Here is a 26,239-nt window from a genome sequence, read left to right on the forward strand (position 1 = left end):
CAACCTCTTGCCCTTACGCGACCTCTTGTCCTTCTGTGACCTCTTGCTCTTAAGCGACCTCTCCCTTATGCGAACTCTTCCCTTTAGCGACCTTTGCCCTTATGCGACCTCTTGATCTTAAGCGACCTCTTAATCTATTGCGACCTCTTGTAATTTTGCTACCTCTTGTCCTTATGAAACCTCGTGCCCTTAAGCGAAGTCTCTGTCTTTAAGCGACCTGTTGTCATTATGCAACTTCTTGTCTTTAAGCGACCTGTTGCCATTAAGCAACTTCTTGTCTTAAAGGACCTCTTGTACTTATGCGACCTCTTGTCCTAATACGACCCCCTTATTCAACCTCTTATCCTTAAGCTACCTCTTGCCCTTAAGCGACCTCTCCATTATCCTTACTCTTCCTTTAGGGACCTCTTACCCTTATGCAACATCTTGTCCTTATGCGACCTCTTGAACTAAAGCGACCTTTTGCCCTTATGCGACCTCTTGTCCTTATGCGACCTCTTGCACTTATGCAACATCTTGTCCTTATGCGACCTCTTGAACTAAAGCGATCTTTTGCCCTTATGCGACCTCTTGACCTTAAGCGACCTCTTGCCCTTATGCGACCTCTTGTCTTTTGCGACCTCTTGTCCTTATGAAACATCGTGCCCTGAAGCGAACTCTTTGTCTTTAAGCGACCACTTGACATTATACAACTTCTTGTCTTAAGCGACCTGTTGTCCTTATGCGACCTCTTGTCCTTATGCGACCTGTTGCACTTATGCAACATCTTGTCCTTATGCGACGTCTTGAACTAAAGCGACCTTTTGCCCTTATGCGACCTCTTGACCTTAAGCGACCTCTTGCCCTTATGCGACCTCTTGTCTTTTGCTACCTCTTTTCCTTATGAAACCTCGTGCCCTTAAGCGAACTCTTTGTTTTTAAGAGACTTCTTGTCATTATGCAACTTCCTGTCTTAAGCGACCTCTTATCCTAATGAGCCCTCTATCCCTTAAGCGAACTCTGCCCTTTTGCGACCTCTTGCCCTTAAGCGACCACTTGATATTATGCGACAACTTGTCCTTATGCGACCTCTTGCCCTTTTGCGACCTCTTGTTATTTTGCTACCTCTTGCCCTTATGCGACCTCTTGTCCTTAGGCGACATCCCTTATTCAACCTCTTGCCCTTAAGCGACCTCTTCCCTTATGCGACCTCTCGCCCTTAAGCGACATCTTGCCATTATGCGACGTCATGTTCTTATGCGACCTCTTGCCCCTATGAGAACTCTTGTCCTGTTGCTACCTCTTGCCCTTATTCGACGACTTGTCCCTATGAAACCTCGTGCCCTGAAGCGAAATCTTTGTTTTTAAACGACCTCTTGTCCATATGCGTCCTTTTGTCTTTATGCGTCCTCTTCTCCTTATTCAAAGTCTTCTACTTATGCCACCTCTTGTAGTTATGCGACCCCCTTATTCAAACTCTTGCCCTTTAGCGACCTTTGTCCTTATGCGACCTCTTGACCTTGAGCGACATCTGCCCTTATGCGACCACTTGCCCTTATGCGACATCTTGTCCTTATGCGACCTCTGGCCCTTATGTGACGTTTTGTCCTTTTACTTCCTCTTGCCCTTATGCGACCTCTTGTCCTTATGAAACCTTGTGCCCTCAAGCGAACACTTTGATTTTAAGCGACCTCTTGTCATTATGCAACTTCTTGTCTTAAGCGACCCGTTGTCCTTATGCGAGCTCTTGCCCTTAAGCGACCACTTGCCCTTAAGCGACATTTTGTCCTTATGCGACCTCTTGCATTCAAGCGACCTCTTAACCTTATGCGACGTCTTGTCCTTAAGAAACATCGTGCCCTGAAGCGACATCTTGTCCTCATGCGACCTCTTGCCCCTATGAGAATTCTTGTCCTCTTGCTACCTCTTGCCCTTATGCGACATCCTGTCCTTATGCGATATCTTGACCTTAAGCGACCTCTTGCCCCTATGCGACCTCTTTTCCCTTTGCTACCTCTTGCCCTTATGCAACCTCTTGTCCTTGTTGGACCTCTTCACCTTAAGCGACCTCTTGCCCATATGCGACCTGACCTAACCTAACCTAACCTATCTTAACCAAACCTAACCTAACCTAACCTAACCTAAACTAACCCAACCTAACCCAACCCAACCCAACCTAACCTAACCTAACCTAAACCAACCTAAGCTAACAAGAGGTCGCATAAGGGCAAGAGGTCGCTTAAGGTCAAGAGGTCGCATCAGGGTAAAAGTTCGCTTTAGGTCAAGAGGTCGCTTAAGGACAAGATGTTGCATAAGGGCAAGAGGTCGCATAAGGACAAGAGGTTGAATAAGGACAACAGGTCGCTTAAGACAAGAAGTTTTATAATGTCAAGAGGTCGCTTAAAGACAAAGAGTTCGCTTCAGGGCACGAGGTTTCATAAGGACAAGAGGTCGCTTAAGGGCAAGAGATCGCATAAGGACAACGGGTCGCTTAAGACAAGAAGTTGCATAATGACAAGAGGTCGCTTAAAGACAAAGGGTTCGCTTCAGGGCACGATGTTTCATAAGGACAAGAGGTCGCATAAGGGCAAGTGGTCCCTTAAGGCAAGAGGTAGCATAAGGGCAAGAGGTCGGTTAAGACAAGAAGTTGTATAATGTCAAGAGGTCGCTTAAGGTCAAGAGGTCGCATAAGGGCAAGAGGTCGCTTAAGGTCAAGAGGGCGCATAAGGACAAAATGTTGCATAAGGGCAAGAGGTAGCTAAAGGGAAGAGTTCGCATAAGGGAGAGGTCGCTTAAGGGCAAGGGGTAGCTTAAGGATAAGAGGTTGAATAAGGGGGTCGTATTAGGACAAGAGGTCGCATAAGTACAAGATGTCCTTTAAGACAAGAAGTTGCTTAATGACAACAGGTCGCTTAAAGACAAGAAGTTGCATAATGACAACAGGTCGCTTAAAGACAAAGACTTCGCTTAAGGGCACGAGGTTTCATAAGGACAAGAGGTCGCATCAGAGCAAGAGATCGTATAAGGACAACGGGTCGCTTAAGACAAGAAGTTGCATAGTGACAAGAGGTCGCTTAAAGATAAAGAGTTCGCTTCAGGGCACGATGTCTCATAAGGACAAGAGGTAGCATAAGGGCAAGTGGTCGCTTAAGGTCAAGAGGTCGCATAAGGGCAAGAGGTCGCTTAAGACAAGAAGTTGCATAATGACAAGAGGTCGCTTAAAGACAAAGATATCGCTTAAGGGCACGAGTTTTTATAAGGACAAGAGGTAGCAAAATTACAAGAGGTCGCAATAGATTAAGAGGTCGCTTAAGATCAAGAGGTCGCATAAGGGCAAAGGTCGCTAAACGGAAGAGTTCGCATAACGGAGAGGTCGCTTAAGAGCAAGAGGTCACAGAAGGACAAGAGGTCGCGTAAGGGCAAAAGGTTGATTAAGGGGGTCGCATAAGGAGAAGAGGTCGCATAAGTACAAGACTTTGAATAACACGAGGAGGTCGCATAAAGTCATAGAGGTCACATAAGGACAAGAGGTTGAATAAGTAGAAGGAGTTGAATAAGGAGAAGAGGTTGAATAAGGGGTTCGCATAAGGACAAGAGGTCGCATAAGGACAACAGGTAGCTTAAGACAAGAAGTTGCATAATGACAAGAGGTCGCTTAAAGACAAGGTGTTCGCTTCAGGGCACGAGGTTTTATAAGGACAGGAGGTCGCATAAAGGCAAGAGGTAGCAAAAGGACAAGAGTTCTCATAGGCGCAAGAGATCGCATAAGGACAAGACATCGTTAGGTTATGTTAGGTTGGGTTAGGTTAGGTTAGGTTGGGTTGGGTTGGGTAGGGTTAGGTTAGGTTAGGTTAGGTAAAGTTAGGTTAGGTTGGGTTTCGTTGGGTTGCATAGGGTTAGGTTAGGGTAGGTTAGGTTAGGTTAGGTTAGTTAAGGTTAGGTTAGGTTAGGTTGGGTTGCTTAGGTTTGGTTAGGTTAGGTTAGGTCGCATAAGGGCAAGAGGTCGCTTGAGGTCAAGAGGTCACATAGGGACAAGAGGTTGCATAATGGCAAGATGTATCAAAAGGAAAAGAGGTCGCATAGGGGCAAGAGGTCGCATAAGATCAAGAGGTCGCATAAGGACAAGACGTCGCATAAGGGCAAGATGTCGCTTAAGGGCGAGAGGTGGCAAAACAACAAGAGGTCGCAAAAGTGCAAAAGGTCGCATAAGGGAAAGAGGTGGCATAAGGACAAGAGGCCCCTTAAGACAAGAATTTGCATAATGACAACAGGTCGCTAACAGACAAAGACTTCGATTAAGGGCACGAGGTTTCATAAAGACAAGAGGTCGCATAAGGGCAAGTTGTGGCTTAAGGCAAGAGGTCGCATAAGGGCAAGAGGTCGGTTAAGGTCAAGAGGTCGCATTAGGGCAAGATTTTGATTAAGACAAGAAGTTGCATAACGACAAGAGGTCGCTTAAAGACAAAGATTTCGTTTAAGGGCACGAGGTTTCATAACAACAAGAGGTAGAAAAAGGACAAGAGTTCTCATAGGGGCCAGAGGTCGCATAACGACGAGATGTGGCTTCAGGGTACGATGTTTCTTAAGGACAAGACGTCGCATAAGGTTAAGAGGTCGCTTGAATGCAAGAGGTTGCGTAAGAGCAAGATGTCGCATAACGGCAGAGGTCGCTTGAAGACAAAGAGTTCGCTTCAGGACACAATGTTGCATAACGACAAGAGGTCGCATATGGGAAGAGGTCCCTCAAGGGCAAGAGCTTGAATAAGGGAGACGCATAAGGACAAGAGGTCGCATAGGGTCAAGAGCTCGCATAAGGACACGAGGTCGCATGAGGACAATAGGTCGCATGTGGACAAGAGGTCGATTAAAGACAAAGAGTTCGCTTCAGGGCACGAGGTTTCATAAGGACAATAGGCAGCAAGAGGACAAGAGGTCGCATGAGGGCAAGAGGTCGCTTAAGGTCAAGAGGTCGCATAAGGGAAAGAGGTCGCTAAAGGTCAAGAGGTCGCATAAGGTCAAGAAGTCGCATAAGGGCAAGAGGTAGCAAAAGGACGAGATGTCGCATAAGGAGAAGAGGTTGCATAAGGGCAAGAAGTTGCATAAGGACAAGAGGTCGCATAAAACCAAGAGGTCGCTCAAGACAAGAAGTTGCATAATGACAAGATGTCGCATAAAGACAAAGAGTTCGCTTCAGGGCACGAGGTTTCATAAGGACAAGAGGTTTCATCAGGACAAGAGGTTGCATAAGGCAAGAGGTAGCAAGATGACAAGATGTCGCATAAGGGAAAGAGATCGCATATGGACAAGATGTCGCATAAGGGCAAGTGGTCGCTTAAGGGCAAGAGGTCGCATAAGGGAGAGGTCCCTTAAGGGCAAGAGGTCACAGAAGGACAAGAGGTCGCGTAAGGGAAAATGGTCGCATAAGGACAAGAGGCTGAATAAGGGGTTCGCATAAGGACAAGAGGTCCCATAAGTACAAGACTTTGAATAAGGAGAAAAGGTTGCATAAAGACAAGAGGTTCCATAAGGGCAAGAGGTCGCTTAAGACAAGAAGTTGCATAATGACAAGAGGTCGCTTAAAGACAAAGATTTCGCTTAAGGTAACGAGGTTTCATAAAGACAAGAGGTCGCATCAGTTCAAGAGGTCGCTTAAGGGCAAGAGGTCGCATAAGGAGAGGAGGTCGCTTCAGGGAAAAATGTCGCATAAGGACATGGAGTTACACAAGGGCAAGAGGTCTCTTAAAGACAATGAGTTCGCTTCAGGGCAAGTGGTCGCATACGGAGAGGAGGTCGCTTCAGGACAAAAGGTCGCATAAGGACAAGAGGTGACTTAAGACAAGAAGTTGCATAAGGACAAGAGGTCGCTTAAAGGCAAAAGTTCGCATCAGAGCAGAGGTCGTTTAAGGACAAGAGGTCGCATAAGGACAAGAGGTCGCTTAAGGGCAAGAGGTCGAATAAGGACAAGAGGTCGCTTAAGGGCAAGAGGTTGCATAAGGACAAGAGGTTGAATAACGAGGTCGTATAAGGACAAGAGGTCGCATAAGTACAAGACTTTGAATAAGGAGAAGAGGTCGCATAAAGACAAGAGGTCGCATAAGGACAAGAGGTTTGAATAAGGAGAAGAGGTTGCATAAGGACAAGAGGTCGATTAAGGGCAAGAAGTTCCATAAGGACGAAAGGTCACTTCGGGAAAGGAGTTCGAATAAAGACAAAAGGTCGCTTCAGTGCAAGAGGTCGATTAATGGCAAGAGGTTGCAAAAGGATGAGAGGTTACTTAAGAGCAAGAAGTCGCATATGGACAATATATCGCGTACGGGCAGGAGGTCGCATAAGAACAAGAGGTCTCTTAAGGGCAAGTGGTCGCATAAGGACATGAGGTCGCATATGGGCAAGAGGTCGCTTAAGGCAAGAGGTCGCTTAAGGGTAACAAGTCGCATAAGGGCTGATGTCGCTTAAGGGCAAGAGGTCTCATAAGGACAAGAGGTCCCTTAAAAGCTAAAGGTCATATAAGGACAAGAGGTTGAATAAGGAGGTGGCATAAGAACAAGAGGTCGCAGAAGTTAAAGACTTTGAATAAGAAGAAGAGGTCGGATAAGGACAAGAGGTTGAATTAGGAGAGCATTTTGAATAAGGAGAAGAGGTCGCATAAAGAAAAGAGGTCGCTTAAGAGCAAGTAGTTGCACCAGGACAAGAGGTCGCTTAAGGACAAAGATTTTGCTTAAGGGCAAGAGGTCGCATAAGGACAAGAGGTCGCATATGGGCAAGAGGTCGCTTAAGGGCAAGAGGTCGCATAAGGGCAGAGATCGCTTAAGGGCAAGAGGTCGCATAAGGGCAGAGGTCGCTTAAGGGCAAGAGGTCTCATTAGGACAAGAGGTCCCTTAAGGGCAAGAGGTCGAATATGGTCAAAGTGTCGGTTAACGACAAGAGTTTGCAGAAGGACAAGAGGTCTCTTAAGACAAGAAGTTGCATAAGGACAAGAGGTCGCTTAAGGACAAAGAGTTCGCTTAATGGCAAGATTTCGCATAGGGACAAGAGGTCGCTTAAGGGCAAGAGGTCGCATAAGGACAAGAGGTCGCTTAAGGGCAAGAGGTCGCATAAGGACAAGAGGTTGAATAATGGGGTCGTATAAGAACAAGAGGTCGCATAAGTACAAGACTTTGAATAAGAAGAAGAGGTCGCATAAAGACAAGAGGTCGCATAAGGACAAGAGGTTGAATAAGGAGAAGAGGTTGAATAAGGAAAAGAGGTCGCTTCAGGGCATAATGTCCCTTAAGGGCAAGAGGTAGCATAAGGGCAAGAGGTTGAATAAGGGGGTCGCATAAGGAAGAGAGGTCACTTCGGGAAAGGAGTTCGAATAAAGACAAAAGGTCGCTTAAGTGCAAGAGGTCGAATAATGGCAAGAGTTCGCACAAGAACAAGAGGTCGCTTAAGGGCAAGAGGTTGCATAAGGAGAGGAGGTCGCTCTAGGGCAAAAGGTCGCATAAGGACAAGAGGTCTCTTAAGACAAGAAGTTGCATAAGGACAAGAGGTCGCTTAAGGACAAGGAGTTCGCTTAAGGGCAAGAGGTCGCATAAGGACAAGAGGTCGCATATGGGCAAGAGGAAGCTTAAGGAAAGAGGTCGCATAAGGGCAGAGGTCGCCTAAGGGCAAGAGGTCGCATAAGGACAAGAGGTCGCATATGGGCAAGAGGAAGCTTAAGGGCAAGAGGTCGCATAAGGGCAGAGGTCGCCTAAGGGCAAGAGGTCGCATAAGGACGAGAGGTCACTTCGGGAAAGGAGTTCGAATATAGAGAAAAGGTCGCTTAAGGCAAGATGTCGAATATGGACAAGACGTTGCTTAAGGGCAAGAGATCGATTATGGTCAATGTGTCGCTTAAGGGCGAGAGGTTACATAAGGACAAGAGGTCGCTTAAGGGCAAGAGGTCACATAAGGACAAGAAGTCGCATAAGAAGAATAGGTCGCTTAAGGGCAAGAGGTCGCATCAGTGCAAGAGGTCACTGCAGGGATAGAGGTCGATTAAGAGCATGGGCACTTCAGGGAGAGTGTTCGAATAAGGACAACAGGTCGCTTAAGAGCAAGAATTCGCATATGGACAAGATATCGCGTAAGGGCACGAAGTCGCATAAGAACAAGAGGTCGCTTAAGGGCATTAGGTCGCATAAGAGCATGAAGTCACATAAGGACAAGATATCGCGTAAGGGCACGGGGTCGCATAAGAACAAGATGTCGCTAAAGAAGAAGAGGTCGCTTAAGGGCATTAGGTCGCATAAGAGCATGAAGTCGCATAAGGACAAGATATCGCGTAAGGGCAAGGGGTCGCATAAGAACAAGATGTCGCTAAAGAAGAAGAGGTCGCTTAAGGGCATTAGGTCGCATAAGAGCAAGAAGTCGCATAAGGACAAGATATCGCGTAATGGCACGAGGTCGCATAAGAACAAGATGTCGCTAAAGAAGAAGAGGTCGCTTAAGGGCATTAGGTCGCATAAGAGCAAGAAGTCGCATAAGGACAAGATATCGCGTAATGGCACGAGGTCGCATAAGAACAAGATGTCGCTAAAGAAGAAGAGGTCGCTTAAGGGCATTAGGTCGCATAAGAGCAAAAAGTCGCATAAGGACAAGATATCGCGTAATGGCACGAGGTCGCATAAGAACAAGATGTCGCTAAAGAAGAAGAGGTCGCTTAAGGGCATTAGGTCACATAAGAGCAAGAAGTCGCATAAGGACAAGATATCGCGTAATGGCACGAGGTCGCATAAGAACAAGATGTCGCTAAAGAAGAAGAGGTCGCTTAAGGGCATTAGGTCGCATAAGAGCAAGAAGTCGCATAAGGACAAGATATCGCGTAATGGCACGAGGTCGCATAAGAACAAGATGTCGCTAAAGAAGAAGAGGTCGCTTAAGGGCATTAGGTCGCATAAGAGCAAGAAGTCGCATAAGGACAAGATATCGCGTAATGGCACGAGGTCGCATAAGAACAAGATGTCGCTAAAGAAGAAGAGGTCGCTTAAGGGCATTAGGTCGCATAAGAGCAAGAAGTCGCATAAGGACAAAATATCGCGTAATGGCACGAGGTCGCATAAGAACAAGATGTCGCTAAAGAAGAAGAGGTCGCTTAAGGGCATTAGGTCGCATAAGAGCAAGAAGTCGCATAAGGACAAGATATCGCGTAATGGCACGAGGTCGCATAAGAACAAGATGTCGCTAAAGAAGAAGAGGTCGCTTAAGGGCATTAGGTCGCATAAGAGCAAGAAGTCGCATAAGGACAAGATATCGCGTAATGGCACGAGGTCGCATAAGAACAAGATGTCGCTAAAGAAGAAGAGGTCGCTTAAGGGCATTAGGTCGCATAAGAACAAGATGTCGCTAAAGAAGAAGAGGTCGTTTAAGGGCATTAGGTCGCATAAGAGCAAGAAGTCGCATAAGGACAAGATATCGCGTAATGGCACGAGGTCGCATAAGAACAAGATGTCGCTAAAGAAGAAGAGGTCGCTTAAGGGCATTAGGTCGCATAAGAGCAAGAAGTCGCATAAGGACAAGATATCGCGTAATGGCACGAGGTCGCATAAGAACAAGATGTCGCTAAAGAAGAAGAGGTCGCTTAAGGGCATTAGGTCGCATAAGAGCAAGAAGTCGCATAAGGACAAGATATCGCGTAATGGCACGAGGTCGCATAAGAACAAGATGTCGCTAAAGAAGAAGAGGTCGCTTAAGAGCATTAGGTCGCATAAGAGCAAGAAGTCGCATAAGGACAAGATATCGCGTAATGGCACGAGGTCGCATAAGAACAAGATGTCGCTAAAGAAGAAGAGGTCGCTTAAGGGCATTAGGTCGCATAAGAGCAAGAAGTCGCATAAGGACAAGATATCGCGTAATGGCACGAGGTCGCATAAGAACAAGATGTCGCTAAAGAAGAAGAGGTCGCTTAAGGGCATTAGGTCGCATAAGAGCAAGAAGTCGCATAAGGACAAGATATCGCGTAATGGCACGAGGTCGCATAAGAACAAGATGTCGCTAAAGAAGAAGAGGTCGCTTAAGGGCATTAGGTCGCATAAGAGCAAGAAGTCGCATAAGGACAAGATATCGCGTAATGGCACGAGGTCGCATAAGAACAAGATGTCGCTAAAGAAGAAGAGGTCGCTTAAGGGCATTAGGTCGCATAAGAGCAAAAAGTCGCATAAGGACAAGATATCGCGTAATGGCACGAGGTCGCATAAGAACAAGATGTCGCTAAAGAAGAAGAGGTCGCTTAAGGGCATTAGGTCGCATAAGAGCAAGAAGTCGCATAAGGACAAGATATCGCGTAATGGCACGAGGTCGCATAAGAACAAGATGTCTCTAAAGAAGAAGAGGTCGCTTAAGGGCATTGGGTCGCATAAGAGCAAGAAGTCGCATAAGGACAAGATATCGCGTAATGGCACGAGGTCGCATAAGAACAAGATGTCGCTAAAGAAGAAGAGGTCGCTTAAGGGCATTAGGTCGCATAAGAGCAAGAAGTCGCATAAGGACAAGATATCGCGTAATGGCACGAGGTCGCATAAGAACAAGATTTCTCTAAAGAAGAAGAGGTCGCTTAAGGGCATTAGGTCGCATAAGAGCAAGAAGTCGCATAAGGACAAGATATCGCGTAATGGCACGAGGTCGCATAAGAACAAGATGTCGCTAAAGAAGAAGAGGTCGCTTAAGGGCATTAGGTCGCATAAGAGCAAGAAGTCGCATAAGGACAAGATATCGCGTAATGGCACGAGGTCGCATAAGAACAAGATGTCGCTAAAGAAGAAGAGGTCGCTTAAGGGCATTAGGTCGCATAAGAGCAGGAAGTCGCATAAGGACAAGATATCGCGTAATGGCACGAGGTCGCATAAGAACAAGATGTCGCTAAAGAAGAAGAGGTCGCTTAAGGGCATTAGGTCGCATAAGAGCAGGAAGTCGCATAAGGACAAGATATCGCGTAATGGCACGAGGTCGCATAAGAACAAGATGTCGCTAAAGAAGAAGAGGTCGCTTAAGGGCATTAGGTCGCATAAGAGCAAGAAGTCGCATAAGGACAAGATATCGCGTAATGGCACGAGGTCGCATAAGAACAAGATGTCGCTAAAGAAGAAGAGGTCGCTTAAGGGCATTAGGTCGCATAAGAGCAAGAAGTCGCATAAGGACAAGATATCGCGTAATGGCACGAGGTCGCATAAGAACAAGATGTCGCTAAAGAAGAAGAGGTCGCTTAAGGGCATTAGGTCGCATAAGAGCAAGAAGTCGCATAAGGACAAGATATCGCGTAATGGCACGAGGTCGCATAAGAACAAGATGTCGCTAAAGAAGAAGAGGTCGCTTAAGGGCATTAGGTCGCATAAGAGCAAGAAGTCGCATAAGGACAAGATATCGCGTAATGGCACGAGGTCGCATAAGAACAAGATGTCGCTAAAGAAGAAGAGGTCGCTTAAGGGCATTAGGTCGCATAAGAGCAAGAAGTCGCATAAGGACAAGATATCGCGCGTAATGACACGAGGTCGCATAAGAACAAGATGTCGCTAAAGAAGAAGAGGTCGCTTAAGGGCATTAGGTCGCATAAGAGCAAGAAGTCGCATAAGGACAAGATATCGCGTAATGGCACGAGGTCGCATAAGAACAAGATGTCGCTAAATAAGAAGAGGTCGCTTAAGGGCATTAGGTCTTTAAGAGCAAGAAGTCGCATAAGGACAAGATATCGCGTAATGGCACGAGGTCGCATAAGAACAAGATGTCGCTAAAGAAGAAGAGGTCGCTTAAGGGCATTAGGTCGCATAAGAGCAAGAAGTCGCATAAGGACAAGTTATCGCGTAATGGCACGAGGTCGCATAAGAACAAGATGTCGCTAAAGAAGAAGAGGTCGCTTAAGGGCATTAGGTCGCATAAGAGCAAAAAGTCGCATAAGGACAAGATATCGCGTAATGGCACGAGGTCGCATAAGAACAAGATGTCGCTAAAGAAGAAGAGGTCGCTTAAGGGCATTAGGTCGCATAAGAGCAAGAAGTCGCATAAGGACAAGATATCGCGCGTAATGACACGAGGTCGCATAAGAACAAGATGTCGCTAAAGAAGAAGAGGTCGCTTAAGGGCATTAGGTCGCATAAGAGCAAGAAGTCGCATAAGGACAAGATATCGCGTAATGGCACGAGGTCGCATTAGAACAAGATGTCGCTAAAGAAGAAGAGGTCGCTTAAGGACATTAGGTCGCATAAGAGCAAGAAGTCGCATAAGGACAAGATATCGCGTAATGGCACGAGGTCGCATAAGAACAAGATTTCGCTAAAGAAGAAGAGGTCGCTTAAGGGCATTAGGTCGCATAAGAGCAAGAAGTCGCATAAGGACAAGATATCGCGTAATGGCACGAGGTCGCATAAGAACAAGATGTCGCTAAAGAAGAAGAGGTCGCTTAAGGGCATTAGGTCGCATAAGAGCAAGAAGTCGCATAAGGACAAGATATCGCGTAATGGCACGAGGTCGCATAAGAACAAGATGTCGCTAAAGAAGAAGAGGTCGCTTAAGGGCATTAGGTCGCATAAGAGCAGGAAGTCGCATAAGGACAAGATATCGCGTAATGGCACGAGGTCGCATAAGAACAAGATGTCGCTAAAGAAGAAGAGGTCGCTTAAGGGCATTAGGTCGCATAAGAGCAAGAAGTCGCATAAGGACAAGATATCGCGTAATGGCACGAGGTCGCATAAGAACAAGATGTCGCTAAAGAAGAAGAGGTCGCTTAAGGGCATTAGGTCTTTAAGAGCAAGAAGTCGCATAAGGACAAGATATCGCGTAATGGCACGAGGTCGCATAAGAACAAGATGTCGCTAAAGAAGAAGAGGTCGCTTAAGGGCATTAGGTCGCATAAGAGCAAGAAGTCGCATAAGGACAAGATATCGCGTAATGGCACGAGGTCTCATAAGAACAAGTTTTCGCTAAAGAAGAAGAGGTCGCTTAAGGGCATTAGGTCGCATAAGAGCAAGAAGTCGCATAAGGACAAGATATCGCGTAATGGCACGAGGTCGCATAAGAACAAGATGTCGCTAAAGAGGAAGAGGTCGCTTAAGGGCATTAGGTCGCATAAGAGCAAGAAGTCGCATAAGGACAAGATATCGCGTAATGGCACGAGGTCGCATAAGAACAAGATGTCGCTAAAGAAGAAGAGGTCGCTTAAGGGCATTAGGTCGCATAAGAGCAAAAAGTCGCATAAGGACAAGATATCGCGTAATGGCACGAGGTCGCATAAGAACAAGATGTCGCTAAAGAAGAAGAGGTCGCTTAAGGGCATTAGGTCGCATAAGAGCAAGAAGTCGCATAAGGACAAGATATCGCGCGTAATGACACGAGGTCGCATAAGAACAAGATGTCGCTAAAGAAGAAGAGGTCGCTTAAGGGCATTAGGTCGCATAAGAGCAAGAAGTCGCATAAGGACAAGATATCGCGTAATGGCACGAGGTCGCATAAGAACAAGATGTCGCTAAAGAAGAAGAGGTCGCTTAAGGGCATTAGGTCGCATAAGAGCAAGAAGTCGCATAAGGACAAGATATCGCGTAATGGCACGAGGTCGCATAAGAACAAGATGTCGCTAAAGAAGAAGAGGTCGCTTAAGGGGCATTAGGTCGCATAAGAGCAAGAAGTCGCATAAGGACAAGATATCGCGTAATGGCACGAGGTCGCATAAGAACAAGATGTCGCTAAAAAAGAAGAGGTCGCTTAAGGACATTAGGTCGCATAAGAGCAAGAGTCGCATAAGGACAAGATATCGCGTAATGGCACGAGGTCGCATAAGAACAAGATTTCGCTAAAGAAGAAGAGGTCGCTTAAGGGCATTAGGTCGCATAAGAGCAAGAAGTCGCATAAGGACAAGATATCGCGTAATGGCACGAGGTCGCATAAGAACAAGATGTCGCTAAAGAAGAAGAGGTCGCTTAAGGGCATTAGGTCGCATAAGAGCAAGAAGTCGCATAAGGACAAGATATCGCGTAATGGCACGAGGTCGCATAAGAACAAGATGTCGCTAAAGAAGAAGAGGTCGCTTAAGGGCATTAGGTCGCATAAGAGCAAGAAGTCGCATAAGGACAAGATATCGCGTAATGGCACGAGGTCGCATAAGAACAAGATGTCGCTAAAGAAGAAGAGGTCGCTTAAGGGCATTAGGTCGCATAAGAGCAAGAAGTCGCATAAGGACAAGATATCGCGTAATGGCACGAGGTCGCATAAGAACAAGATGTCGCTAAAGAAGAAGAGGTCGCTTAAGGGCATTAGGTCGCATAAGAGCAAGAAGTCGCATAAGGACAAGATATCGCGTAATGGCACGAGGTCGCATAAGAACAAGATGTCGCTAAAGAAGAAGAGGTCGCTTAAGGGCATTAGGTCGCATAAGAGCAAGAAGTCGCATAAGGACAAGATATCGCGTAATGGCACGAGGTCGCATAAGAACAAGATGTCGCTAAAGAAGAAGAGGTCGCTTAAGGGCATTAGGTCGCATAAGAGCAAGAAGTCGCATAAGGACAAGATATCGCGTAATGGCACGAGGTCGCATAAGAACAAAGATGTCGCTAAAGAGAAGAGGTCACTTAAGGGCATTAGGTCGCATAAGAGCAAGATGTCGCATAAGGACAAGATATCGCGTAATGGCACGAGGTCGCATAAGAACAAGATGTCGCTGAAGAAGAAGAGGTCGCTTAAGGGCATTAGGTCGCATAAGAGCAAAAAGTCGCATAAGGACAAGATATCGCGTAATGGCACGAGGTCGCATAAGAACAAGATGTCGCTAAAGAAGAAGAGGTCGCTTAAGGGCATTAGGTCGCATAAGAGCAAGAAGTCGCATAAGGACAAGATATCGCGTAATGGCACGAGGTCGCATAAGAACAAGATGTCGCTAAAGAAGAAGAGGTCGCTTAAGGGCATTAGGTCGCATAAGAGCAAGAAGTCGCATAAGGACAAGATATCGCGTAATGGCACGAGGTCGCATAAGAACAAGATGTCGCTAAAGAAGGAAGAGGTCGCTTAAGGGCATTAGGTCGCATAAGAGCAAGAAGTCGCATAAGGACAAGATATCGCGTAATGGCACGAGGTCGCATAAGAACAAGATGTCGCTAAAGAAGAAGAGGTCGCTTAAGGGCATTAGGTCGCATAAGAGCAAGAAGTCGCATAAGGACAAGATATCGCGTAATGGCACGAGGTCGCATAAGAACAAGATGTCGCTAAAGAAGAAGAGGTCGCTTAAGGGCATTAGGTCGCATAAGAGCAAGAAGTCGCATAAGGACAAGATATCGCGTAATGGCACGAGGTCGCATAAGAACAAGATGTCGCTAAAGAAGAAGAGGTCGCTTAAGGGCATTAGGTCGCATAAGAGCAAGAAGTCGCATAAGGACAAGATATCGCGTAATGGCACGAGGTCGCATAAGAACAAGATGTCGCTAAAGAAGAAGAGGTCGCTTAAGGGCATTAGGTCGCATAAGAGCAAGAAGTCGCATAAGGACAAGATATCGCGTAATGGCACGAGGTCGCATAAGAACAAGATGTCGCTAAAGATGAAGAGGTCGCTTAAGGGCATTAGGTCGCATAAGAGCAAGAAGTCGCATAAGGACAAGATATCGCGTAATGGCACGAGGTCGCATAAGAACAAGATGTCGCTAAAGAAGAAGAGGTCGCTTAAGGGCATTAGGTCGCATAAGAGCAAGAAGTCGCATAAGGACAAGATATCGCGTAATGGCACGAGGTCGCATAAGAACAAGATGTCGCTAAAGAAGAAGAGGTCGCTTAAGGGCATTAGGTCGCATAAGAGCAAAAAGTCGCATAAGGACAAGATATCGCGTAATGGCACGAGGTCGCATAAGAACAAGATGTCGCTAAAGAAGAAGAGGTCGCTTAAGGGCATTAGGTCGCATAAGAGCAAGAAGTCGCATAAGGACAAGATATCGCGCGTAATGACACGAGGTCGCATAAGAACAAGATGTCGCTAAAGAAGAAGAGGTCGCTTAAGGGCATTAGTTCGCATAAGAGCAAGAAGTCGCATAAGGACAAGATATCGCGTAATGGCACGAGGTCGCATAAGAACAAGATGTCGCTAAAGAAGAAGAGGTCGCTTAAGGGCATTAGGTCGCATAAGAGCAAGAAGTCGCATAAGGACAAGATATCGCGTAATGGCACGAGGTCGCATAAGAACAAGATGTCGCTAAAGAAGAAGAGGTCGCTTAAGGGCATTAGGTCGCATAAGAGCAAGAAGTCGCATAAGGACAAGATATCGCGTAATGGCACGAGGTCGCATAAGAACAAGATGTCGCTAAAGAAGAAGAGGTCGCTTAAGGGCATTAGGTCGCATAAGAGCAAGAAGTCGCATAAGGACAAGATATCGCGTAATGGCACGAGGTCGCATAAGAACAAGATGTCGCTAAAGAAGAAGAGGTCGCTTAAGGGCATTAGGTCGCATAAGAGCAAGAAGTCGCATAAGGACAAGATATCGCGTAATGGCACGAGGTCGCATAAGAACAAGATGTCGCTAAAGAAGAAGAGGTCGCTTAAGGGCATTAGGTCGCATAAGAGCAAGAAGTCGCATAAGGACAAGATATCGCGTAATGGCACGAGGTCGCATAAGAACAAGATGTCGCTAAAGAAGAAGAGGTCGCTTAAGGGCATTAGGTCGCATAAGAGCAAGAAGTCGCATAAGGACAAGATATCGCGTAATGGCACGAGGTCGCATAAGAACAAGATGTCGCTAAAGAGGAAGAGGTCGCTTAAGGGCATAAGGTCGCATAAGAGCAAGAAGTCGCATAAGGACAAGATATCGCGTAATGGCACGAGGTCGCATAAGAACAAGATGTCGCTAAAGAAGAAGAGGTCGCTTAAGGGCATTAGGTCGCATAAGAGCAAAAAGTCGCATAAGGACAAGATATCGCGTAATGGCACGAGGTCGCATAAGAACAAGATGTCGCTAAAGAAGAAGAGGTCGCTTAAGGGCATTAGGTCGCATAAGAGCAAGAAGTCGCATAAGGACAAGATATCGCGCGTAATGACACGAGGTCGCATAAGAACAAGATGTCGCTAAAGAAGAAGAGGTCGCTTAAGGGCATTAGGTCGCATAAGAGCAAGAAGTCGCATAAGGACAAGATATCGCGTAATGGCACGAGGTCGCATAAGAACAAGATGTCGCTAAAGAAGAAGAGGTCGCTTAAGGGCATTAGGTCGCATAAGAGCAAGAAGTCGCATAAGGACAAGATATCGCGTAATGGCACGAGGTCACATAAGAACAAGATGTCGCTAAAGAAGAAGAGGTCGCTTAAGGACATTAGGTCGCATAAGAGCAAGAAGTCGCATAAGGACAAGATATCGCGTAATGGCACGAGGTCGCATAAGAACAAGATTTCGCTAAAGAAGAAGAGGTCGCTTAAGGGCATTAGGTCGCATAAGAGCAAGATGTCGCATAAGGACAAGATATCGCGTAATGGCACGAGGTCGCATAAGAACAAGATGTCGCTAAAGAAGAAGAGGTCGCTTAAGGGCATTAGGTCGCATAAGAGCAAGAAGTCGCATAAGGACAAGATATCGCGTAATGGCACGAGGTCGCATAAGAACAAGATGTCGCTAAAGAGGAAGAGGTCGCTTAAGGGCATTAGGTCGCATAAGAGCAAGAAGTCGCATAAGGACAAGATATCGCGTAATGGCACGAGGTCGCATAAGAACAAGATGTCGCTAAAGAAGAAGAGGTCGCTTAAGGGCATTAGGTCGCATAAGAGCAAGAAGTCGCATAAGGACAAGATATCGCGTAATGGCACGAGGTCGCATAAGAACAAGATGTCGCTAAAGAAGAAGAGGTCGCTTAAGGGCATTAGGTCGCATAAGAGCAAGAAGTCGCATAAGGACAAGATATCGCGTAATGGCACGAGGTCGCATAAGAACAAGATGTCGCTAAAGAAGAAGAGGTCGCTTAAGGGCATTAGGTCGCATAAGAGCAAGAAGTCGCATAAGGACAAGATATCGCGTAATGGCACGAGGTCGCATAAGAACAAGATGTCGCTAAAGAAGAAGAGGTCGCTTAAGGGCATTAGGTCGCATAAGAGCAAAAAGTCGCATAAGGACAAGATATCGCGTAATGGCACGAGGTCGCATAAGAACAAGATGTCGCTAAAGAAGAAGAGGTCGCTTAAGGGCATTAGGTCGCATAAGAGCAAGAAGTCGCATAAGGACAAGATATCGCGTAATGGCACGAGGTCGCATAAGAACAAGATGTCGCTAAAGAAGAAGAGGTCACTTAAGGGCATTAGGTCGCATAAGAGCAAGAAGTCGCATAAGGACAAGATATCGCGTAATGGCACGAGGTCGCATAAGAACAAGATGTCGCTAAAGAAGAAGAGGTCGCTTAAGGGCATTAGGTCGCATAAGAGCAAGAAGTCGCATAAGGACAAGATATCGCGTAATGGCACGAGGTCGCATAAGAACAAGATGTCGCTAAAGAAGAAGAGGTCGCTTAAGGGCATTTGGTCGCATAAGAGCAAGAAGTCGCATAAGGACAAGATATCGCGTAATGGCACGAGGTCGCATAAGAACAAGATGTCGCTAAAGAAGAAGAGGTCGCTTAAGGGCATTAGGTCGCATAAGAGCAAGAAGTCGCATAAGGACAAGATATCGCGTAATGGCACGAGGTCGCATAAGAACAAGATGTCGCTAAAGAAGAAGAGGTCGCTTAAGGGCATTAGGTCTTTAAGAGCAAGAAGTCGCATAAGGACAAGATATCGCGTAATGGCACGAGGTCGCATAAGAACAAGATGTCGCTAAAGAAGAAGAGGTCGCTTAAGGGCATTAGGTCGCATAAGAGCAAGAAGTCGCATAAGGACAAGATATCGCGTAACGGCACGAGGTCGCATAAGAACAAGATGTCGCTAAAGAAGAAGAGGTCGCTTAAGGGCATTAGGTCGCATAAGAGCAAGAAGTCGCATAAGGACAAGATATCGCGTAATGGCACGAGGTCGCATAAGAACAAGATGTCGCTAAAGAAGAAGAGGTCGCTTAAGGGCATTAGGTCGCATAAGAGCAAAAAGTCGCATAAGGACAAGATATCGCGTAATGGCACGAGGTCGCATAAGAACAAGATGTCGCTAAAGAAGAAGAGGTCGCTTAAGGGCATTAGGTCGCATAAGAGCAAGAAGTCACATAAGGACAAGATATCGCGTAATGGCACGAGGTCGCATAAGAACAAGATGTCGCTAAAGAAGAAGAGGTCGCTTAAGGGCATTAGGTCGCATAAGAGCAAGAAGTCGCATAAGGACAAGATATCGCGTAATGGCACGAGGTCGCATAAGAACAAGATGTCGCTAAAGAAGAAGAGGTCGCTTAAGGGCATTAGGTCGCATAAGAGCAAGAAGTCGCATAAGGACAAGATATCGCGTAATGGCACGAGGTCGCATAAGAACAAGATGTCGCTAAAGAAGAAGAGGTCGCTTAAGGGCATTAGGTCGCATAAGAGCAAAAAGTCGCATAAGGACAAGATATCGCGTAATGGCACGAGGTCGCATAAGAACAAGATGTCGCTAAAGAAGAAGAGGTCGCTTAAGGGCATTAGGTCGCATAAGAGCAAGAAGTCGCATAAGGACAAGATATCGCGTAATGGCACGAGGTCGCATAAGAACAAGATGTCGCTAAAGAAGAAGAGGTCGCTTAAGGGCATTAGGTCGCATAAGAGCAAGAAGTCGCATAAGGACAAGATATCGCGTAATGGCACGAGGTCACATAAGAACAAGATGTCGCTAAAGAAGAAGAGGTCGCTTAAGGGCATTAGGTCGCATAAGAGCAAGAAGTCGCATAAGGACAAGATATCGCGTAATGGCACGAGGTCGCATAAGAACAAGATGTCGCTAAAGAAGAAGAGGTCGCTTAAGGGCATTAGGTCGCATAAGAGCAAGAAGTCGCATAAGGACAAGATATCGCGTAATGTCACGAGGTCGCATAAGAACAAGATGTCGCTAAATAAGAAGAGGTCGCTTAAGGGCATTAGGTCTTTAAGAGCAAGAAGTCGCATAAGGACAAGATATCGCGTAATGGCACGAGGTCGCATAAGAACAAGATGTCGCTAAAGAAGAAGAGGTCGCTTAAGGGCATTAGGTCGCATAAGAGCAAGAAGTCGCATAAGGACAAGATATCGCGTAATGGCACGAGGTCGCATAAGAACAAGATGTCGCTAAAGAAGAGTAGGTCGCTTAAGGGCATTAGGTCGCATAAGAGCAAGAAGTCGCATAAGAACAAAAGGTCGCTTAAGGGCAAGAGGACGATTGAGGGCAAGAGGTAGTAATAGTACAAGAAAGCGAACACTAAAACTCCCGCCGCAATAGTTAGTGTCACCGAAATGTGCGTTCCCAAACACAGGATCGCCGAAAGTTTTTCTTTCTGATTAATGTCTCTGAGTACCAATGTACATATACATACATATGTGTGTGTGTGTGTGTGTGTGTGCCAATGTATTTTCTGCACGTTATCTTTCAGTGCCCATATCTTTTGGGATCCTCTATTTTACTGTCCATGTCATTTTGTGTTCGTATGTTTTAGGTTTCGTACTAAATTATCAGTTCCATGGAAATATATAAATTCTTTATTCTGCATTAAAACAACGCTCTTCTCCATGTGTGCGTGTTTGTTGCGGGAGACATAGGCGTACGTCACTGCTTAGGTTTCGTACACTACTCAGAAAAAGTCTGCAATATTATTATATTAGGCAATAGGTGATAGGCAGGGTGGCACATGTAGGCGAAGAGACGAGAACGTCCATCATACAGAAACTATGTGTTGTTGCATTCCAAGGCCGTGTCTATCACCTATTGTCTGACGTCAAGGTCTTGTAGTTTTAAGCCATTCCAGCTTTTGCATTGTATTATTATAATAAATTATTAATTACCATTACTGCTATTTTTCATCCTCGTGGAGATAAGGGAATATCTCACAACCCTTTTTCTTTTATTTCAGATTGTGTACCATTGTAATCTTATCTATTGTGATGGAAAATCAAATGAAGGTCTCTGAGGTTGATTCTACATTTTGCACTCCTCTACACTTCAAGGTAAGTAATTTCTTTCATGGTAATTCTAATGGAATACTAATTTAAGAGATATTTACACTATATCCTCTTTTTCGAATGTCTTATCAATTTCCAGAGAGGGGCATCAGCCCCCTTCGACCCCCCTGCGACACCAATGTGACCATGATAGGAGTGATATTTAATGAATCACCAAAATGGGACTCCCTGATGGCGTAGTGGAAACGTTGTCGCCTTGTAATCAAGGGATCCCGGGTTCGATACCCGGTGGGGCCACATGTGTTTCGGATCCCACTTTAAACTGTAGGTCCAGTACCGATTAGCCTTACTGTGCAAGAAGTGGGCTTAAACACCAAATCAATCAAACACCAAATTACATTTGCAGGTCAATCACATTAAAATATGCATATCTGCCGGCTCGGTGGCCTGGTGCTTCAAGTGCTCTCGTTCGCGGATTCGAGTCCTGTCCTGATCACTGCTATTCTTTGTGAGTCTCATCCCATCTATTCATCACTCATCGTCGGTATTAGCCCACGGTAAGATAAAAGCGACGCTAAATTGCATAAATACAGATACAAAATATGTATTGCAAATGAACATAAAAACAAAGAAATTGACATTTTTTTAAACTCCAAAACTCGCAATGTTAGTTAATTTTGGAGCAGCAATTATTATTTTAGAGAATTCATTACAACCCAGACGTGTCGATGAGTGTACATGAAGCTGAGATCGAAATCTACTGATAGATGTGAGATCCTTTCCTCACAAACCTAGCCGTTGAATCTTTATAAAGACCTCATTTACTGACATTATCCCTCGATCTCCCAACCGCGGTCCGCAGCCTATTGAGGCTCTCCAGGAGATTTCCAGTTGTCCAGGGGGAAGGCATTCCAGAGGTGCTCGAAAAGGTGGGCTCAAGGGTAGGCGAAATATTGACAGGTAGGCTCTGCTGTTTTCCTTGTGTGGTCAATCTTGTTATCTCCTTAGTATATTTTCCTTCTTTCTCCATCTTCCTCTATTTCTCTATCTCTTCCTTTCTCCTTCTTCCCTCTCTGTTCTTCTCTTTCCTTCTGTTTCTCTATCCTCTCTTTCTCCCTTTCATTTTCCTCTTCTATCTTTCTTCCTCTCTCTCTCTTACATTTTATCTTCCTTCCTCTCCTCTCTTTCATTCTGTCACGTCTATTTATTTTTCTCTGTTTCTCTCTTCCTATATTTTTCGTTTCCCTTTCTCTTTTTCTTTCTTTTCAATCTTTTTTCCCTTTCTCCATCTTTGTTTGTTTTTCTGTCTTTTTCTTTCTTCTTGTCACTTTCTATCCCTGTCTTCCTTTCTTTTCTATATTTTCTTCCCTTGCTCCATCTTTGTTTGTTCTTTGTCTTCCTTTTTCTTCCTTTCTCTTTCATTCCTTTCTTTCTCTGTTTCTCTCTTCCCATATTTCTTACTCCCTCGCTCTCTTTCCCCTTTCCTGTTTCTCTCTATCTCTTTCCCTTCAGTTTCCTCTCTCTTTATCCCTATCTATTATTCTTGCCGTACTCTAAATGATTCCGAAATTCCTCTTTCCTGTTATTTCGATGAGCGTTCCATCCACCTTGCGACCGCGACTGCCGCATCGGTGGCGCCGAAGAGTAAAGATCTCTGACGCCCTAAGCAGATGAAGGATGTTCGGAACAAGAAGGCTGGAAGCGAGAAGTTCTCGGGAGAAGAACGAGAGGTGTCAGCGCATTCGGAAGCGACAGCTGAGCTCGCACACGCACGGAATCAATTGCGGTCGCAAGTGATTCTGGTTTCCGGCCAATCGCGAGACTAACGAATCCAATTTCTGCCTCGCGAGTCCAGGATTAGATCCCGACAGCATTCGGGGTTCATTAAGCGAGGGGGTCGTGGGGGAGGGCGCCGAGCTGTCCGTCGCGTAGCGGTTAGCGGAGTGCAGGATTCGAGTCCCACTTAACGCCTGGGTGTTCCTTTTTGTTTGCCCTTTTGTTTCCCTTGTTTTCGTGTTATGGTTCTTTTACAAAGGCAATGTGTGTTAACAGCCGTTATTAATTGATTGATTTGCTTTATTTTACTTCGCTTTTTGTGCCACTTTTGGCTAATTTTCGAATATGGGGTTTAGTGATAACATGATGAAATTGATGAATGGACACTCACAAACATCCATGCCCAGGCCAGGATTCGAACCTGGGACACCTGGAGTCGTACCGCGAAGTGATAACCACTCCGCCACAGCCCTTATTATAAGAGCCTGGTCGCAGATTTCGCTACCATGCAGCGTCATCATTGGTACGTCACGGATCACAACACCATATCAACATCCCGGTCTTGTTGTATATGAATATTGAAATTTGTGGTGAATCGGAACTTGTTTATCCCGTTTCGCCACATTCTTCGGCCCACCCCGTATAAGAGGAATTAGACCCGATGTTTAGGATTGCTAGTTCGCTTAGAAATTTCGTGTCTCCCAGAAGCTCGCAGGGGATTGACGACAATGCCACCTAGCGAGCTTTCTCGGGGCAGACGTTTTCCTTGTTGGGCGAGCCAGTGTTCTCTCCCAGCCGACCGCAATAACTTTAACTCCGGCAAAGGTGCCCCACGACGTGATAGCCGGGTGAGTCAATGTGGGCGTGACTCAGCCTTTATCTTCCCGTACACCTGGGACGTCGACAAGAACGTGGAACCTTACGGACAAGGAGTTAAGTATTTTACCAAAAGGGTTTAGTTTACCGTGTTACTTTAATTGATAAATCTTGAATCTTTCACCTCCCTTTTCCCCCTTTTTTACTTAAGTCTAGAAAACATCGTGACTTCAGTTGCAAATAATTTCCTATCGCCGGGGCTAATTCCTGCAAAATATGAGAGTAGTTAAGAGAAGGAATGAATATGAACATAGTTTTTGTAAGGATAAGTGTTTGTAAGAGATAGTGGGACTCAAAAAAAAATGTAAATAAAAAGAATGGTCGACGTTGATCGTCGTAGCAATTTTTTGTGAAAACTGTTAAGGGGGGGTAATTGTTAATAGATTCTTGTTTGAAGGGACTTATTTATAGAGAACACATTGTTACTTTTTTTGTTGTAAGAAATCAAAAAAACTGCACTTGTTAAAGAAATAAAAAAGTATATTGAGAAAATACCCAATCTTACTGTTCAGGTAATGAAGCAGGGCGCTGGGCGCCGTTTAGGATAAGTTCACCTTCCCCTGTATAATTTATTCGGTAGCAGGTATTTTTTGGAGGGGCCAAAAAAAAAAAAAAAAAAAAAAAGCAGTTGTATGTTTTCAGTCATATACGCGTTAGTTTGTCGGGAGTGGGACTAGACGAGGCCGCTACAAAACTCCGGACCAGCTGGCGGTATATGCGAGAAGGAATTGGAGCGACGCACTATTTAGTACCTTAAAAAACTGGGATTTAGTAGTTTGACCTTTGCCCATTTTGATTTGTCTCATCCTTGGTTTTCTTCCTAACAGCACGCGAACCACCCATGATAGAACAACTAAATATATATACAGGGTGATTCTAAAGGTATAGTACAAACGAAAACCACAGATACCTCCCATGAAATAGAGACGAAAGTTCCCCTTCCACTTTGCCGAGAGATGCCTCCGTGAGGAGCTAGACAACGCCGAAAACGTGTGAAAATGAACTTCACACCTCTGTACAGCCAGTACCAGTGAAGATAGAAAGGCGGAACAAACGAAGTCAAAAGGAACACCAAAGTCGCCCATCCGAAAAACACTAGGCGGCAGCTGCGCAACGCATGCGCATGGGTTTCCACAAAGGAAATAGGAGTGTCCCGCAAGACAAGTGAAGGGAAAGGGTAGCGATCGACAACGGTAGGGAGAAAAGAAGCTATGAAGCATGAAGTAACAATTGCACAGCGGGAAACAAACACCATGACTGAAGCAGTGCAGTCGAGAAAAGTAGTGCGGGGTTGCAGAACCACGGAAGGACGACGTAGGATGTAAAAAGACACCGAGAATGCAAGCAAAGTGGTCCGTGACACTCGACAGGCAACAGACGCGTACATGGTTCGGGGCAGAAATGGCGGCGCTGGCGGTGCAGCGCAAGGGGAGTCCCCAAAACACAGTGGGGAGACACCGCAGCAAGAACAAAGCACGGTGCAACAAAAGAGAAAGAGGACCGGACGGGGAATGGTACCTGCCAAGGAGACAACAAATGCGGGACGAGGGATTCCCCGTAGCAGCACCGAGGGGATGTCACACAGAGGTCGTGCGCCAGCAGGTCAAACACAGCAACTACGGGCACAGGAGGTTATTGCTAATGAAAAGTGCACGTACAGATTGGACCACGTATCCCGTACTGACGTTGTAACAAACGTCGTGATGGGTCCCAATCAGCCTCTTAGAAATGAAGCCGGAGGCACATCGCTGGGTGGGAGCGGGCGAAAGGCTGCTGGAGTGTCGTACGGACCCCACCACTCCGTACGGTGGACGACACTAATGGACGAGGTCGGAATGTTTCCATCCCGATCACCAGGTCCACCGTTCCCAGACCTGACGCGGCTGCTTGCTTCCGAGCGCAACCCCAGCCGAACAACTCGAGTCCCTCCTCGGCCGCAGCCTTCCGCTCCGAAACCAAGCGTGGCCTCACACCACCGCAGCCGCAAACTGCCGCGTGGGTGTGAGACCGGGCCGAGCAAGGCTGGACAGATAAACTGCGTGGGACAATCGTGTAATGAAGCTACGTGGGGGTATGTACGTCTGTTCAACTGCTGGGTTAGCCCACATTGGTGTACACAAACACCACACGATCGAACGTAGTGCTCCCCGTCGGCTCGAGCAAGACGGACGAAGTACGTGTTGTGGGTGAATGGGGCAAGAATGAAGGACGCTACATGTGTTCCACGATGACAAGGCCCCAGAGTACATGGCCCCACCTGACGGCAGTGGTCAGGTAGTGAAGAGCACAGGCACGGGTGGCTCAGGAACGTCAGCTGATTGTACCACAGCGCCGTGCGGACGTGTGGGCTGATTGGAAGTGCAGCGTCAGGGAGCGTGTCAGTGAAAGAGCCGGTGCGGTGGTGGTGTGCTTGACGTACGACAATTGAGTACGTTGTTTAGAAGCCGTTGTGACCAGTGTGTGTGTGTGTGTGTGCCACCTGTGCACTGCAGTACAGTATTCCATAATTGGCACTATCCTCACCGTACCATGGAACGCTACACATTTGTAGAACTGAGGGACATGCATTTTGTCTACGGCCTTGCAGATGACAATGGCCGAGCAGCTGCA

Source organism: Lepisma saccharinum, chromosome 20 (assembly GCF_977018435.1).
Source record: "Lepisma saccharinum chromosome 20, izLepSacc3.1, whole genome shotgun sequence".
NCBI lineage: Eukaryota > Metazoa > Arthropoda > Insecta > Zygentoma > Lepismatidae > Lepisma > Lepisma saccharinum.